Here is an 18,576-nt window from a genome sequence, read left to right as displayed (position 1 = left end):
TCCATGGCATCAGAGCTTGAAGTGAACCAGTGCTCAACGCTGTACCCCAAATTTTCTCCTGAAAAAAACTGTCCCCTCTTATAGAATTGGCTCTGAAGTATGAATACTTTCACCTAAATAAAAAAAAGTAGCCTACCGGCACCTATTTCAGTCCACCTGGGTGAAATCAAGTACCAGTGTAACTGACCCGGGAAGGAAGAGATCTGCACAGTCATAGGCAACTACTGTCTACAGTCTCTATTCCTGGCTTGTTCCTCTGCACTGTCATCACTAACAGTATTCTTAGGAACAAAGCATCTACACTTCAGATCTGAAAAAGAAAGAGAATCCTTTTGAACTTCAAAGACCTGTCTGCAAGTGTCTAGGATTTCTGTCTGTAAGCATCTTACTAGCTCTAGCTATATCAGTTCTGATATTCATCCTTATCCATATCGACCTATTCATCTGATACAGCCATTATCAAGACAATAAGGAATATTATACTGCACTGAGAATCAGAAATCTTGGGATAGCGCCATCCTGTGGCACTACTGCTGAATCTCAAGTCGACTGCCAGCCTTGGCACTCCTGTAGATCTGAAACCCGCATAGGTTTTAGTGCCGCTCAACATCACACAAACACCAGTGGAGGACGGCTCGTAATAATATCTGGAACGGAGCAAATGGAAGGGCATCAAACACATGGAAATCATCATACCCTGCTACTTATTCCGCTCCAGCCATTACGAGCCAGTCCTCACCAATGTAGGTGCCACCAACCTCCTGTGACGCACACAGCCTACACACATAGAGAGAACACAACAGTGCATATTTACTCCATTTAATTTATGAGATAGACACCTCAGTAAAAGGAAACAGCAGAGTTATTAAGCCCACTAATAAAAGGCATCTACATGTAAAACAACGCAGACATATCTGGACCTGGAAGTTACCCGTAGACACTGATCTAAGGCCAGTTTTGCATCCTTCACCTCAATGATGAAGGTTAGGATTTGGGAAAGCACTCTGATCCTAGTTCTGTGACTGTATAGCTATCTTCCAGGTCTGTTCAGCGGGCAGACCGATACATAAACAGGTACATTCAGGGTTGTGTTCAGTAGGGCCCACAACAGAAAATTAAAATGAGTGTTCAGGGAGACCAGGTGAAACCTCCCAGTTTTAGTCAGTTCTTACGCTTGGTACCTAATGAACAGGACTCAGGTATTTCACGTAAGTCAGAACATAGTAACAAAGCTTCCACAGGGTTTCTCTCCCTTCTATTCAAAGTTAGCAAAAAAAAAAGGAAAATGGTCTTAAAATACCAGGCTGTTTCCACCAAATAAATAGCCAATTCTGCTCAGTCTCAAACCCAATTCCCAACATTGTGTGTGTTCACATCTGTACGGCGCTGGTGGGGATGTCGAACAAGGAGGGATCAAACTGTTGTCCTTTAAAGGGAGCGCCCTCAGCATATCATATACCTTTTACACACAGAGAGAGAGAGAGAGAGAGAGATGGGTAGGAGAGAAAAATAGATAGAGTGCATTGTAAGAATGGAATGTGCACATACATACGTGTATACAATCCAAATACAAAACTGCACAATTGGTATTTTGTCTAACAATAACACTCTTGGGCTCAACATAGTTCAGCGCCACAATCCTTCACCTCCAGCCCGTGCCCTATAGCAGTGTTTCCACTGCACTCATTTAACTGTGGTGCTGCGCCACAGCAAAATCATTGCCCCAAAAACATGAAACATTAAAAAAATATGTATTTTGAGGTGCACTTTGATGATGCTAAAACAGTCCACATTTACTTTCCCTCTGAAAAGAAAAAAAGTAATGAATAGAAAAACTATTATACTATGGGGTTGTCTGATTTATCTACACTGAAAAAAATATAAATGCAACAAGTGTTGGTCCCATGTTTCATGAGCTAAAATAAAAGCTCCCTGAATTTGTTCATACACACAAAAAGCTTATTTATCTCAAATGTTTTGCACACATTTGTTTACATCCCTGTTAGTTAGCATATCTCATGTGCCAAGATAATCCTTCCACCTGACAGGTGTGGCATATCAAGTAGCTAATTAAACCGCATGATAATTACACAGGTGGACCTTGTGCTGGGGACAATAAAAGGCCACTCTAAAATGTACAGTTTTGTCACAACACAATGCAACAGATGTCTCAAGTTTTGAGGGGGTGTGCTGACTGCATGCTGACTGCAGGAATGTCCACCAGAGCTGTTGCCAGATCATTTAATGTTCATTTATCTACCATAAGCCACCTCCAATATCATTTCAGAGAATTTGGCAGTATGTCCAACCGGCTTCACAACCGCAGACCACGTGTATGGCATCTTGCGGGCGAGCATTTTGCTGATGTCAACGTTGTGAACAGAGTGCCCCATGGTGGTGGTGGGGTTATGGTATGGGCAGGCATAAGCTACAGACAACCAACACAATTGCATTTTATCACTGGCAATTTGAATGCACAGAGATACCGTTACGAGATCCTGAGGCCCATTGTCGTGCCATTCATCCGCCGCCATCACCTCATGTTTCAGCATGATAAATGCACAGCCCCATGTCGAAAGGATCTGTACAAATTCCAAGAGGCTGTAAATGTCCCAGTTCTTCCGTGGCCTGCATACTCACCAGACATGTCACCCATTGAGCATGTTCAGGATGCTCTGGATTGACATGTACGACAGCGTGTTCCAGTTCCTGCCAATATCCAGCAACTTTGCACAGTCATTGAAGAGGAGTGGGTCAACATTCTACAGGCCACAATCAACAGCCGGATCAATTCTATGTGAAGGAGATGTGCCGCGCTGCATGAGGCAAATGGTGGTCACTCCAGATACTGACTGGTTTTCTGATCCACGCACATACTTAAAAAAAAAAAGTTATATGACCAACATAGATTAAAGCCTAATTTATTTATTTCAATTGAATGATTTGCTTATATTAACTGTAACTCTGTAAAATCTTTGAAATGGTTGCATGTTGCGTTTGTATTTTTGTTTAGTATCTTTACCTAATAAGGCTTGTTGTTGTGTTTTCAATGCAAGATAAATATTCCTCTAACTACTCTTACGAGTGCCATAGGGAGGGAAACCTGCATTTTGACAAGCAGGCAATGCTCACCAATTCTTGCAATCGAGGGCAAAACAGCTGTTTCAATGGTCTTCGTTAAAAAGAGGGGGTTTGCAGCTTTCCATTCCTACTTGATCCATTTCTCAAAAAAAATATAGGCAAACTGCACCATTTTAAACCCAGAGTTTTTAGCAGCGTCATGGTTAAGCATGTTCTGCAATTCCCTGTGAGTGTGTATGGGAGAGTGGGCTAAATGTAATGCGTCAATTGTATGGTAACTTGGGTTAAACTGTCACCCTACCTAAAAATCTTAAATTGTGATGAGACAGATTCCATTTTTAGATGAGCAAGAGTAGTGGCAACCAGGGGAAGTGTTGGGTGAAAAATGCTTAACATTAAGAGGTTTCTGTGAGAAGGAGCGCGTTGCCCTGGGTGGTGGGTAACATTAAGAGGTTTCTGTGAGAAGGAGCGCGTTGCCCTGGGTGGTGGGTAACATTAAGAGGTTTCTGTGAGAAGGAGCGTGTTACCCCGGGTGGTGGGTAACATTAAGAGGTTTCTGTGAGAAGGAGCGCGTTGCCCTGGGTGGTGGGTAACATTAAGAGGTTTCTGTGAGAAGGAGCGCGTTGCCCTGGGTGGTGGGTAACATTAAGAGGTTTCTGTGAGAAGGAGCGCGTTGCCCTGGGTGGTGGGTAACATTAAGAGGTTTCTGTGAGAAGGAGCGCGTTGCCCTGGGTGGTGGGTAACATTAAGAGGTTTCTGTGAGAAGGAGCGCGTTGCCCTGGGTGGTGGGTAACATTAAGAGGTTTCTGTGAGAAGGAGCGCGTTGCCCTGGGTGGTGGGTAACATTAAGAGGTTTCTGTGAGAAGGAGCGCGTTGCCCTGGGTGGTGGGTAACATTAAGAGGTTTCTGTGAGAAGGAGCGTGTTACCCCGGGTGGTGGGTAACATTAAGAGGTTTCTGTGAGAAGGAGCGCGTTGCCCTGGGTGGTGGGTTACACCAAGTTAACCTAACAGGTAAGCCTATATTATATTCACTGTGTTTATGCAAGTTTTTTGGGCCATAAAATTCATCAACACGATGCTAACTAGTTAAAAGAATACATTTGGGATCTAGCTAATGATTCATTATTATCCTATTGGCCCAATAGGGTAAATGCAGATAGCCAGCCCCATGGGCTACAGGCCCCATGCTTCAGCATATTTATTTATAGCCACTATACTGCATCAGTTGGGCTACAGGTGATATCAGTTATGCTATGTTCAAATAATTTTAACAATTATTTTTTCCAATATGTTATGGGGCTTATTTCTGGATGTGGGAATTATATTTTCTATGGTGTCAGCGTCATTTTATTTTCATTCATTTTGGAGTAGAATGTTTTTTTTTTTAATGTCACCAGAACTGAGCTTCTCTAGATAAAAAATGATCTGGGTGGGACCCTTCAACGCCCCACTGCTACACATTTTTCCAGAGGAAACACTGTTCTGTACACATGTGCCCCTATACCCTTTTCAAGAATATGAGACCCTGTGTGTGCTTACGTACAATGCCTTGCGAAAGTATTCGGCCCCCTTGAACTTTGCAACCTTTTGCCACATTTCAGGCTTCAAACATAAAGTTATAAAACTGTATTTTTTTGTGAAGAATCAACAACAAGTGGGACACAATCATGAAGTGGAACGACATTTATTGGATATTTCAAACTTTTTTAACAAATCAAAAACTGAAAAATTGGGCGTACAAAATTATTCAGCCCCCTTAAGTTAATACTTTGTAGCGCCACCTTTTGCTGTGATTACAGCTGTAAGTCGCTTGGGGTATGTCTATCAGTTTTGCACATCGAGAGACTGAAATGTTTTCCCATTCCTCCTTGCAAAACAGCTCGAGCTCAGTGAGGTTGGATGGAGAGCATTTGTGAACAGCAGTTTTCAGTTCTTTCCACAGATTCTCGATTGGATTCAGGTCTGGACTTTGACTTGGCCATTCTAACACCTGGATATGTTTATTTTTGAACCATTCCATTGTAGATTTTGCTTTATGTTTTGGATCATTGTCTTGTTGGAAGACAAATCTCCGTCCCAGTCTCAGGTCTTTTGCAGACTCCATGTTGGAAGACAAATCTCCGTCCCAGTCTCAGGTCTTTTGCAGACTTCTTCCAGAATGGTCCTGTATTTGGCTCCATCCATCTTTCCATCAATTTTAACCATCTTCCCTGTCCCTGCTGAAGAAAAGCAGGTCCAAACCATGATGCTGCCACCACCATGTTTGACAGTGGGGATGGTGTGTTCAGGGTGATGAGCTGTCTTGCTTTTACGCCAAACATAACGTTTTGCATTGTTGCCAAAAAGTTCAATTTTGGTTTCATCTGACCAGAGCACCTTCTTCCACATGTTTGGTGTGTCTCCCAGGTGGCTTGTGGCAAACTTTAAACAACACTTTTTATGGATATCTTTAAGAAATGGCTTTCTTCTTGCCACTCTTCCATAAAGGCCAGATTTGTGCAATGTACGACTGATTGTTGTCCTATGGACAGAGTCTCCCACCTCAGCTGTAGATCTCTGCAGTTCTTCCAGAGTGATCATGGGCCTCTTGGCTGCATCTCTGATCAGTCTTCTCCTTGTATGAGCTGAAAGTCTAGAGGGACGGCCAGGTCTTGGTAGATTTGCAGTGGTCTGATACTCCTTCCATTTCAATATTATCGCTTGCACAGTGCTCCTTGGGATGTTTAAAGCTTGGGAAATCTTTTTGTATCCAAATCCGGCTTTAAACTTCTTCACAACAGTATCTCGGACCTGCCTGGTGTGTTCCTTGTTCTTCATGATGCTCTCTGCGCTTTTAACGGACCTCTGAGACTATCACAGTGCATGTGCATTTATACAGAGACGACTTGATTACACACAGGTGGATTGTATTTATCATCATTAGTCATTTAGGTCAACATTGGATCATTCAGAGATCCTCACTGAACTTCTGGAGAGAGTTTGCTGCACTGAAAGTAAAGGGGCTGAATAATTTTGCACGCCCAACTTTTCAGTTTTTGATTTGTTAAAAAAGTTTGAAATATCCAATAAATGTCGTTCCACTTCATGATTGTGTCCCACTTGTTGTTGATTCTTCACAAAAAAATACAGATTTATATCTTTATGTTTGAAGCCTGAAATGTGGCAAAAGGTCGCAAAGTTCAAGGGGGCCGAATACTTTCGCAAGGCACTGTATGTACGTGCATCCGTATGTGTTAATGTGTGTGTGTGCTCTCACCATCTCGTGGCTCTGGGGCTTGTAGTTTCTGGCGGTAGTCATAGGGGAGTGCTCCTCCTCATCCACAGTGGCCATCGAGCACTCCCTGTTGATCTGGTTCACATCAATCTCCTTCTCTCCCTCCTGCACTGCACCACACCTCACCACTCTTACTGAGAGACAACTACAGACAGAGAGAGAGGGAGAGTCAGTGTGTGTGTTGGAGTCTATACATATTTGTGTGTGTGTGTCTGACTATCAGTGCATGTGCGTGTTAGGGATGGGCACGGTTATTTGAACACCTGAACGGTCTTGTGTCAGCGTTCAATTTAGAATATATTTTTTTTAGGCCTTTATCATCAATTAAAAAGCTTTGTCTTAATTAAATTATCCTTGTGACATTGTTACATACAAGGATATACCATGATATTTTAAAATCATCATTTTAATAAAAATACACTTTTGTATGTCGCTTTTATGACGGTGTGTTGAACTACTGCTGGGCATTTAGCCCTCCCTCCAGCCCTGACAACAGTATGCTATTTTCCCCTGTTCATATAGCGATTACAGGCGCACACCTAACAGAGGACAAAAACACAGATCAATGCAAAACATTCAACAGAATTTGTTTTTGTCTTAGTTCTATTATGACAAACATCAGACTTCTCGTTCACTGTTGCTGCATGTCCGCTGTTGCAGTGATCTAGTCAAGTCACTAAACCTCGAATCTGAGTGGAGTCCCAAGTCCCTAGTGTTCAAGTCCAAGTCCTTTATACTCAAGTCACGAGTCAAGTCATAAGTCCCTTGGTAGTGCACATGTGTATAAGGCTAAATAGATAATAGAGTTATTTAAAAAAGATGCAATATGTTGAAATTGCCCCGCCATTTCCTGGTTGCTAAAACTCGAATAGTTCGCCTAATTTCAGTTTATGTGACCAAACAAGCAAGTATAGTGTAGAGAATCATATATTATATGTTTTTACTGTTTGAAGCTGGTGTACATAACCGAAAGTAAGACACAAAAACAACACTTAATAATGGGAGGCATAGAAATAGCACACATTGAATAGATCTACCACTTCTTAGACTTATAGATCTGTCATTCTCATTAAAAGCAACTCTATGTGAATTTGGGCAGGTCGCCCAAAAAGTTACATATTGCAGCTTTAACATCTGCTGTTGCAGCTAGTATGTAGAGTTATGCAAAAGAGATTTCCTGACAACAGAGTCACCACTGGTCTAGTCACAAAAATTGTGATTTGAGTCCCGAGTCAAGTCCGGTTCCTGGACTTGAGTACTAGAACACTGCGCTGTTGTACTGCCCTTCGGCATTTGAGTCAATGGCAATTATTATTTTTAGAATTACTACTATCCGGATATCCTAAAAATGTCATAATATTATTTGAATAGTGAAATAATTCAAATGCCCATTCCTAGTGTGTGTGTGTACTCACCATCACACAGTGTCCAGGTTCCATAGTGAGTTCTCAGTGTTGATCTTGTGTGTTTGTTCTTCTTCCATCAGTACCTTCTCTCCTGTTCCCTCCTTCAAACACACACTTCCTGGCTGCATGTTCACACACACCTGGACAGAACCACCCACACACACAAATGAATACACCTACTCAATATAAACAGGGTTGTGCAGAACTCTACACTGACCTTTTTTACAAGAAGCACGTGTGCACCTAAATTGACAAATGTCGGCGCACACAAAGAAATGTAGGTGCACAATGAAAAATATTTGAGATATCAAAGCTAGAATCCTTCATTTTTCTAGGTGCACTGGTGCTCCTAAATTAAAATTCCAGGTTGCACAGCAAAATATTTGGTCGCATATGTGACTATAATGGTCGCACTGTAGAGCCCTGTTGGGGTCAATTCCATGCCTATAAGGGAGATTCTACCAAATTCTAAATTCTCAAAATGTATTTTGTAGGGCATTTTAGCAAACATGTAAAGTTACAGCATTAATACTTCGCATATATGTTTCAACCCCTGGAGACATGTTTAACTCAGGAATAACATAGACTGGACACATGAAGTTCATCACATTAACTTCTTTGGGACTGGGGGGCAGTATTGAGTAGCTTGGATAAAAGGTGCCCAGAGTAAACTGCCTGCTACTCAGACATAAAAGCTAGAATATGCATATAATTAGTAGATTTGGATAGAAAACACTCTGACGTTTCTAAAACTGTTTGAATGATGTATGTGAGTATAACAGAACTCATCTGGCAGGCAAAAACCTGAGAAAAAAATCCAACCAGGAAATGGGAAATCTGAGGTTTGTAGTTTTTCAAGTCATTGCCTATCGAATATACAGTGTCTATGGGGTCATATTAACAGTCTTTAGAACCTTGTTTGAGGCTTTTACTGTGAAGTGGGGGCGAATGAGAGCTGTTTGAGTAAGGGATCTGCCAGAGTGGCATGAGCTGATCACGCGCGCACACGTGAGAGCGACCTGCGTTGCCACATTGCATTTCTGAAGACAAAGGAATTCTCCGGTTGGGAACATTATTGAAGATTATGTTAAAAACATCCTAACGATTGATTCTATACATCGTTTGACATGTTTCTTCTGTAACGGAACTTTTGGACTTTTCATCTGCAACTAGTGATCGCACCTCATGAATTTGGATTACTGGGCTAAACGCTCTAACAAAAAGGAGGTATTTGGACATAAATGATGGACTATATCAAGCAAAACAAACATTTATTGTGGAACTGGGATTCCTGGGAGTGCATTCTGATGAAGATCATCAAAGGTAAGTGAATATTTATAATGCTATTTCTGACTTCTGTTGACTCCACAACATGGCGGATATATGTATGGCTTGTTTTTGTGTCTCAAAATCAAATGAAATCAAATTTTATTTGTCACATACACATGGTTAGCAGATGTTAATGTGAGTGTAGCGAAATGCTTGTGCTTCTAGTTCCGACAATGCAGTAATAACGAACAGGTAATCTAACTAACAATTCCAAAAAACTACTGTCTTATACACAGTGTAAGGGGATAAAGAATATGTGCATAAGGATATATGAATGAGTGATGGTACAGAGCAGCATAGGCAAGATACAGTAGATGATATCGAGTACAGTATATACATATGAGATGAGTATGTAAACAAGTGGCATAGTTAAAGTGGCAAGTGATACATGTATTACATAAGGATGCAGTCGATGATATAGAGTACAGTATCTACGTATGCATATGAGATGAATAATGTAGGGTAAGTAACATTATATAAGGTAGCATTGTTTAAAGTGGCTAGTGATATATTTACATCATTTCCCATCAATTCCCATTATTAAAGTGCCTGGAGTAGAGTCAGTGTCATTGACAGTGTGTTGGCAGTAGCCACTCAATGTTAGTGGTGGCTGTTTAACAGTCTGATGGCCTTGAGATAGAAGCTGTTTTTCAGTCTCTCGGTCCCAGCTTTGATGCACCTGTACTGACCTCGCCTTCTGGATGACAGCGGGGTGAACAGGCAGTGGCTCGGGTGTCCTTGATGATCTTTATGGCCTTCCTGTAGCATCGGGTGGTGTAGGTGTCCTGGAGGGCAGGTAGTTTGCCCCCGGTGATGCGTTGTGCAGACCTGACTACCCTCTGGAGAGCCTTACGGTTGAGGGCGGTGCAGTTGCCATACCAGGCGGTGATACAGCCCGCCAGGATGCTCTCGATTGTGCATCTGTAGAAGTTTGTGAGTGCTTTTGGTGACAAGCCGAATTTCTTCAGCCTCCTGAGGTTGAAGAGGCGCTGCTGCGCCTTCCTCACGATGCTGTCTGTGTGAGTGGACCAATTCAGTTTGTCTGTGATGTGTATGCCGAGGAACTTAAAACTTGCTACCCTCTCCACTACTGTTCCATCGATGTGGATGGGGGTGTTCCCTCTGCTGTTTCCTGAAGTCCACAATCATCTCCTTAGTTTTGTTGACGTTGAGTGTGAGGTTATTTTCCTGACACCACACTCCGAGGGCCCTCACCTCCTCCCTGTAGGCCGTCTCGTCGTTGTTGGTAATCAAGCCTACCACTGTTGTGTCGTCCGCAAACTTGATGATTGAGTTGGAGGCGTGCGTGGCCACGCAGTCGTGGGTGAACAGGGAGTACAGGAGAGGGCTCAGAACGCACCCTTGTGGGGCCCCAGTGTTGAGGATCAGCGGGGAGGAGATGTTGTTGCCTACCCTCACCACCTGGGGGCGGCCCGTCAGGAAGTCCAGTACCCAGTTGCACAGGGCGGGGTCGAGACTCAGGGTCTCGAGCTTGATGACGAGCTTGGAGGGTACTATGGTGTTGAATGCCGAGCTGTAGTCGATGAACAGCATTCTCACATAGGTATTCCTCTTGTCCAGATGGGTTAGGGCAGTGTGCAGTGTGGTTGAGATTGCATCGTCTGTGGACCTATTTGGGCGGTAAGCAAATTGGAGTGGGTCTAGGGTGTCAGGTAGTGTGGAGGTGATATGGTCCTTGACTAGTCTCTCAAAGCACTTCATGATGACGGATGTGAGTGCTACGGGGCGGTAGTCGTTTAGCTCAGTTACCTTAGCTTTCTTGGGAACAGGAACAATGGTGGCCCTCTTGAAGCATGTGGGAACAGCAGACTGGTATAGGGATTGATTGAATATGTCCGTAAACACACCGGCCAGCTGGTCTGCGCATGCTCTGAGGGCGCGGCTGGGGATGCCGTCTGGGCCTGCAGCCTTGCGAGGGTTAACACGTTTAAATGTCTTACTCACTTCGGCTGCAGTGAAGGAGAGACCGCATGTTTTCGTTGCAGGCTGTGTCAGTGGCACTGTATTGTCCTCAAAGCGGGCAAAAAGTTATTTAGTCTGCCTGGGATCAAGACATCCTGGTCCGTGACTGGGCTGGGTTTCTTCCTGTAGTCCGTGATTGACTGTAGACCCTGCCACATGCCTCTTGTGTCTGAGCCGTTGAATTGAGATTCTACTTTGTCTCTGTACTGGCGCTTAGCTTGTTTGATAGCCTTGCGGAGGGAATAGCTGCACTGTTTGTATTCAGTCATGTTACCAGACACCTTTCCCTGATTAAAAGCAGTGGTTCGCGCCTTCAGTTTCACACAAATGCTGCCATCAATCCACGGGTTTCTGGTTAGGGAATGTTTTAATCGTTGCTATGGGAACGACATCTTCAACGCACGTTCTAATGAACTCGCACACCGTATCAGCGTATTCGTCAATGTTGTTGTCTGACGCAATACGAAACATCTCCCAGTCCACGTGATGGAAGCAGTCTTGGAGTGTGGAGTCAGCTTGGTCAGACCAGCGTTGGACAGACCTCAGCGTGGGAGCTTCTTGTTTTAGTTTCTGTCTGTAGGCAGGGATCAACAAAATGGAGTCGTGGTCAGCTTTTCCGAAAGGGGGCGGGGCAGGGCCTTATATGCGTTGCGGAAGTTAGAGTAACAATGATCCAGGGTCTTTCCACCCCTGGTTGCGCAATCGATATGCTGATAAAATTTAGGGAGTCTTGTTTTCAGATTAGCCTTGTTAAAATCCCCAGCTACAATGAATGCAGCCTCCGGATAAATCGTTTCCAGTTTGCAGAGAGTTAAATAAAGTTCGTTCAGAGCCATCGATGTGTCTGCTTGGGGGATATATACAGCTGTGATTATAATCGAAGAGAATTCTCTTGGTAGATAATGCGGTCTACATTTGATTGTGAGGAATTCTAAATCAGGTGAACAGAAGGATTTGAGTTCCTGTATGTTTCTTTCATCACACCATGTCACGTTGGCCATGAGGCATACGCCCCCGTCTGAGCGCTGTACTCAGATTATTGCATGGCGTGCTTTTTCCGTGAAGTTTTTTAAAATCTGACACAGCGGTTGCATTAAGGAGAAGTGGATCTAAAATTCCATGCATAACACTTGTATCTTTTAGCAATGTTTATTATGAGTATTTCTGTAAATTGATGTGGCTCTCTGCAAAATCACCAGATGTTTTGGAACTACTGAACATAACAATGTAAACTGAGATTTGTGGATATAAATATGAACTTCATCGAACAAAACATACATGTATTGTGTAACATGAAGTCCTATGAGTGTCATCTGATGAAGATCAACAAAGGTTAGTGATTAATTGTATCTTTTTTTCTGCTTTTTGTAACTCCTCTCTTTGGCTGGAAAAATGGCTGTGTTTTTCTGTGACTAGGTGCTGTCCTAACATAATCGTTTGGTGTGCTTTCGTCGTAAAGCCTTTTTGAAATCGGACACTGTGGCTGGATTTACAACAAATGTATCTTTAAAATGGTGTAAAATATTTGTATGTTTGAGGAATTTTAATTATGGGATTTCTGTTGTTTTGAATTTGGCGCCCTGCAATTTCACTGGCTGTTGGCGAGGTGGGACGCTACCATCCCACATATCCCAGAGAAGTTAACACAAATAATTCACTCAGACATGTATGAAGGTTATAATATAAAGATTTTAAAAAGGAAATATGTAGAAAGAGGAACCATGTGGTCGCCACAGTTACCTGGCTGCCCTTGACAACGGTCTTGGGGATGTTGACGCGGACCTCAGCGTAAGTGTAGTCCTGAGACCAGCTGTAGGTGTCCCTCACCGCCTCGATGCAACTACCTGGACTGGCCTGGTGCACCACATGACCACTGATAGACAGACAAACACACAAATGAATAGGCCTACTCAATACAAATCGATTCCATCCCAACAGGGAGATTCTACCAAATTCAAAACTGCCAACGTCTATTTTGTAGGGTAATTGTGCAAATATATAAAGCAAGTGTCCCATGTAGAACAGGTCACCTACCACCTATTACTTTGCGGAACCTTTCCTAAAACATTGAAGAAGCACTAAGAAAGAACCAGTCCTATTGGTATGACCAAGACAGGCAGTACAATACTACTGTAACTCAGTAGGAGCAGATGCTCTAGAGCAGGGGATCTTAAACATGTTCAGCCTGGGACTCAAATGAGAAATTCTGTGTTTTCCTGGGACCCAAGCTTAGGAAAATATGCAACTTTACATAAATATCGGTACATTTCATTGCCCTTATACCTAAAACAAATGCAATAGAGACAAAAACAAATGACAATGACATTAAATATCCATAGAAATATCTATTAATGTTTATTCTCCCCCATTAAAAACACTCTTACATATCGGTCTAGGTTGGAACTGTTGCTGTTTTCAACAATAATTTATACAGTAAGCTGTACAGTAGGCCTGATTGTTCATCTTCATCTGTACTGTTACTAGGGTTGCACTATCAGTAGCTAGCTTGCTTTGGCAAATGTTGGCTATTAGCTGTGTACACGGACAGGGGATTGTATGAAAGAGAAACTCACATATACTATGAGAGTCAGTTAGTACTCCCTTATTTCTGCTTATCATCACCTGTTATAAAATGACAATGCATTGCTAGCTGACTTTTCCACTGTCGAGGCACTGTTCCCTGAAGCATTCTGCCCTGTTCTGAAAGAACTCCCTGGGTTTACCGTCATGCTGTGGATGTTTGGTCAGGACGTGTCGTTTTATTCATTTGTTCGTTATGCGAGACGCATTACTAAGCACTTCCACACACAAAACACATTGTGAGTGCTCCGCTTTATAAGCTTGTATGAAAGAGAGAGAAACTCATCGCTGTATATGGGTTTCATGACAATTGAGCTCAGTCAGAACTTGTGGCTTGCATGAGTCCATTTGATGACAGCAGTGAGTGATGGCGAGTGGAAATGCATAGCGCACATTGAATAGAGAGCACAGATGCACTTGGCCAAATCAATTCCAGTAATTCATTTAACAAATGATACATTTACACGTCGCGACCCACCATTAACAGGTCCGCGACCCATACTTTAAGAAAGGCTGCTCTAGAGTCTGAGCCGGCTGCTGCCAGGTCTCCCTGTGATGAATGCTGGGCTGCACTGCTGCTCTGGGGCTGTGGATTAGAGGCTGAGGCTTGGCTGGAAGAGGAAGGCCTCGTACTAGAGGCTGTGCTGGGCTCTCCAGAACCCGAGACAGAACTCTCTCTGGGCAGCAGGCTCTGTCCTGACTCCCCTGGGCTCCACCGGCTGCTTGGTGGCCTGTATCTCTAGCTCCTGCACCATGGGGGGGGCGCTACCCAGGCCGTGTGTCTCTGCTGCAGCTCCCTCTGCTGCCTCTCTCCGTCCTACTACACCACATGCTCAAACAGACAGGACTGTGCAGATAATGAGCCAAGTACATAATCAACCCTTAAATCACTTTTTGAGTACGTTAAAGGGTGGAGTCTGCAAGATGACATCATAGACAAGGGGCCGATATTCCAAATAGTAAAATAAAATACATTTTATTGGTTGTGTATGCATATTTTGCAGACGTTATCGCGGGTGTAGCGAAATGCTAATGATCCTAGCTCCAACAGTGCAGTAATACCTAACAATACAAGAAAATCCCCAAAATCAGCATATAAATATGTATGTACATGGTGTGTATGAACAGTATATGAAAAGAAAAAGGTGTACAGCAGTAGTTATATAGGATGAGCCTTGACTAGAATAGTGTACTCTGTGTGTGTGTATATATATATATATATATATATATATATACGAAGTAGGTAAAACTGTGTTAACATAATTAAAGTAAACATTGTTCAATGAGTCTCTAAGGTGCAGGGTTGAGTACCGGGTGGTAGTCAGCTAGTAACAGTGACAAATGTTCAGGGCAGGGTACTGGGCATAGGCATGCTATTCGTAACCAACTCAGCTAAGACTACCAATATTTTCCATATGAGCTTAAATGCAATGATGAGAGTCTTGGCCAATTAGGTCACTGCTGATGTATGTTGCAAGATGCGCTCCCGAGTGGTGCCCGAGTGGCGCAGCAGTCTAAGGCACTGCATCTCAGACCCTGGTTCGATTCCAGGCTGTATCACAACTGGCCTTGATTGGGAGTCCCATAGGGTGGCGCATAGGCTGGGTTAGGCCATCATTGTAAAGAAGAATGTGTTGTTAACTGACTTGCTTAGTTAAATAAAGGTGAAATAAATACAGAAATATAATTTTAAAAATTACATCATAGAATATCGGCTCCTTGTCTAACTAGTAACCAACACAGCCAAAACTGACATATGAGCTTAAATGCAGGGGGCAGTGCCAATGAATGCAGTCTTGGCCGATTAGGTTGACGTCTGTTGTTTGATGACAATCTTACTGAGTCTACCTTTAAAACTAAACAGGGGAACAGAATTATAGGGAGAAAACAGGCTAGCCTACATGGCTAACACAGAACGTGTCAAATGTTTAGCTAGCTACTGTAGTTAACTACATTACGTTTAGGACCATCTTCTCGGCACCCCTGGAGAGAAGCACATACGGTCATTGGGGGTTGACAGCAGGCGGTAAAAGTCTGTCTTGCGGTACAGAAAACCGAAGTAGACCTCAAGGAAATTATGGATGTTTCCAACATGCTGCAAGATTCCAAGTAGAGCGTTGTCATACAACTCTATCATTTCCATAGACGACGGCATTGTAGATTTTACCTTTTTTTAATATGCCACAAACTGTTATATTTCAATAAAATAAAATTTATCGCAAATGTTTAAAGTTGTTCGCTGACTAAGAATATGTTACCTTTATTGTAATTTCTATGTAGGAACTGAAAATTGTCCGCAGGGAACACCATGCGCAAATCAAGGTTCCTATTTCAAAATGTTATCAAAATGATTTCATATAATACAATCATATATATCATTAACAAATGGAATTGGTGTTTATATAAGACTGTTGATAAAATGGCACAGTTAAAATAATATGAATAATATATGAGAACATTGGTGAGTATAAATGTTTCCACTAGTTACTACTAGTTACCACTAGTTACTTAGTTTTAAAATCACATTTTAAAAATATAAATTGTAGAAATGGGGTTTATGACTTTGTGTTTGTGGTAACTAGCGATGGCCGTGTATGGGTTAGGGTTAGGCTCTATTCAGGGCAGAGCCCCACCTGTTTTCAGCCCCACATTTTTAGCTAAAATATTATTTTTTTTTTTGAGGGGATTACCTGTTTTGCATGTCATTTTGGCATTAATACATATCTTAATATTAATATTAATACAATACGTATAATTTTGCAAACAATGTAAAAAAAAAAAATAATTTGAGTTAATAAAGCAGCATACAAACATGATGTATTTTTTGCTTTCTTAAGTAATGCAGCTCAAAGATGCAGGTGTTTCAGCCTTGCTCAGTGCTTTCTATGGTGGTGGGGCAGCTTATGGAAAATATAGAGTGTAGGTGTTGGTAAGGTTCTCTAGTGGGGTGGCAGGGTAGCCTAGTGGTTAGAGCGTTGGACTAGTAACCGAAAGGTTGCAAGTTCAAATCCCCGAGCTGACAAGGTACAAATCTGTCGTTCTGCCCCTGAACAGGCAGTTAACCCACTGTTCCTAGGCTGTCATTGAAAATAAGAATTTGTTCTTAACTGACTTGCCTAGTAAAATAAAAAATAGTTGTGCCATGATTAGCTCAGTGTTCTGTCAGTTGGGGACAGTACGTCACCACCAAGTCTAAGGGTAGACCTTGAAAATTCAAGCCACTTAGGTGCTGCCATAGTTATATTAGAAATGTCCATCCAAGAAGGCTCAAGGCCATTGGCCACATATAATGTAATTTGACATCATTTTATATCTACAGGAGCTTTGATTGGACTGATACTTTCAAAATCTTAGCTAGCCGTCGTCATCATGAATCAAGTCGACAATCTACTTTTAATCCTTGTCATATGAAGAGAAATAATTAGGAGAAATTCTAGATAAAATGTGTCAGTGCTCATTGGCCATTTGACATAAACATTAGACAGCAAGTTGGAATTCGCAAATTCAACAACGAGTGGCTAACTGCAAGCATTCAAAAGCAATTACTAGCCTGCTATTCAATGGAGTGGCTGTATGGTCCCACATTTGGGATTAAGTGTCTCTGTTCCAAGTTAAAATGATAAACATTCAACATTGGCCATGCTGTCAATGAAGCATGATTTGTGCCATGCGCAAAACAACTGTTAACTCGGAACTGCGAAAACTTGACTTCAGTGAGTTCAAGACAACTGGGAATTCCGGGAGAAAAAGAGCTCCAACTGGGAAATGTGTTTTGAACGGTCATCCAACTCGAAATTGTAAGTCGGGAACTCTGGCCTCTTTCTAGAGCTACGACCTGAAGCTCAATGACGTCATCATGATTCAACCTGGTTTTTTTCAGAGTTCCCAGTTGTCTTGAAAGCACCATAAATCCAGAGAATACCAGACTTTGATGACAAAATTTGCCCACGAAGGACCGCCGCGTCACCTTCCTGTTCAAGTGAGCACAGCACAACAAAGTGAGTCAAAAAATGTATTGTATGCTGCTGCATAAATGATGTAATATGCCAGGGAGATATGTATCCTGGAGCTAAGAAAGTACCACTTTGCTGTGTAGTAAGCTGTTAGTAGCCCATGTGCCTCACCCTAATAATTTGGTCTATTTACCCCTCTTAATTTCACCTACTGTTCTGATTTGGTGGTGCACATGTAGCCTAGAACTTGTTTTAGAGAAATGTAATCATCACATTTTGTAAGAGCCTTCATTGTCTGCTTATATGCCCCCATTATATATCCTATGGTTCTGATTTGGTGTACAGGGAGAACACTGTAAGAACGGCCCATGTTCTGAATTCTGTCGCTGTACATTTCAAAAGTGCTGAACAAATAGTTATATTGACTACTTACGTCCTACCTCGCTCATTGTCTTAATTGAAATTGCATATTGCATCTTATCCGCTTGTTCTCCTAATGCAATAGTTTGTGCTTATCAATTGCCATTAGAAACCACATTTGTTTAAGCAAGTAAGCCATAACAGCGGTTTTAATTTTTTTAAAGCAGTAAATGAGGCTGGATGAACTGTTTCGCTGCCAGACAAGGCTCCACTGATTGTCTGGTGTAGCAGTGGTAAGATGTTGGGACTGCTGCTGGCACAGCTTTATGTAGACCCAAACAGTTTGTGGGCACCGTTTGTCACCGTTATAATGCAATTAATGCATTGTTTAGTTTTGTGTTGCGTGGTGGTTTGCTGGCATGCATCCCTCTACTGTTAATTTTTTTTGCCCCACCAAGATTTATATGATGAAATCGCCACTGATCACTGGGCTTGATGGATTAACCACTTTTGTCCAAATTTGAAACGTTTAGCATTTTGGCTAACCCTTAACCTAACCTAATTATCCTAAACTGCTACCGAAAAGGCACATCTGACGTTCATTTGACA

At 42.3% G+C, this 18,576-nt stretch overlaps 1 pseudogene; it reads right to left on the bottom strand.

The window, feature by feature from the left end:
* Positions 1–803: 803 nt before the first annotated feature.
* On the bottom strand, positions 804–15,937 carry LOC112231481 (annotated as a pseudogene).
* Positions 15,938–18,576: the final 2,639 nt, after the last annotated feature.

Source organism: Oncorhynchus tshawytscha, linkage group LG33 (assembly GCF_018296145.1).
Source record: "Oncorhynchus tshawytscha isolate Ot180627B linkage group LG33, Otsh_v2.0, whole genome shotgun sequence".
Classification (NCBI taxonomy): domain Eukaryota; kingdom Metazoa; phylum Chordata; class Actinopteri; order Salmoniformes; family Salmonidae; genus Oncorhynchus; species Oncorhynchus tshawytscha.
This window is presented reverse-complemented; position numbering and strand designations above follow the sequence as displayed.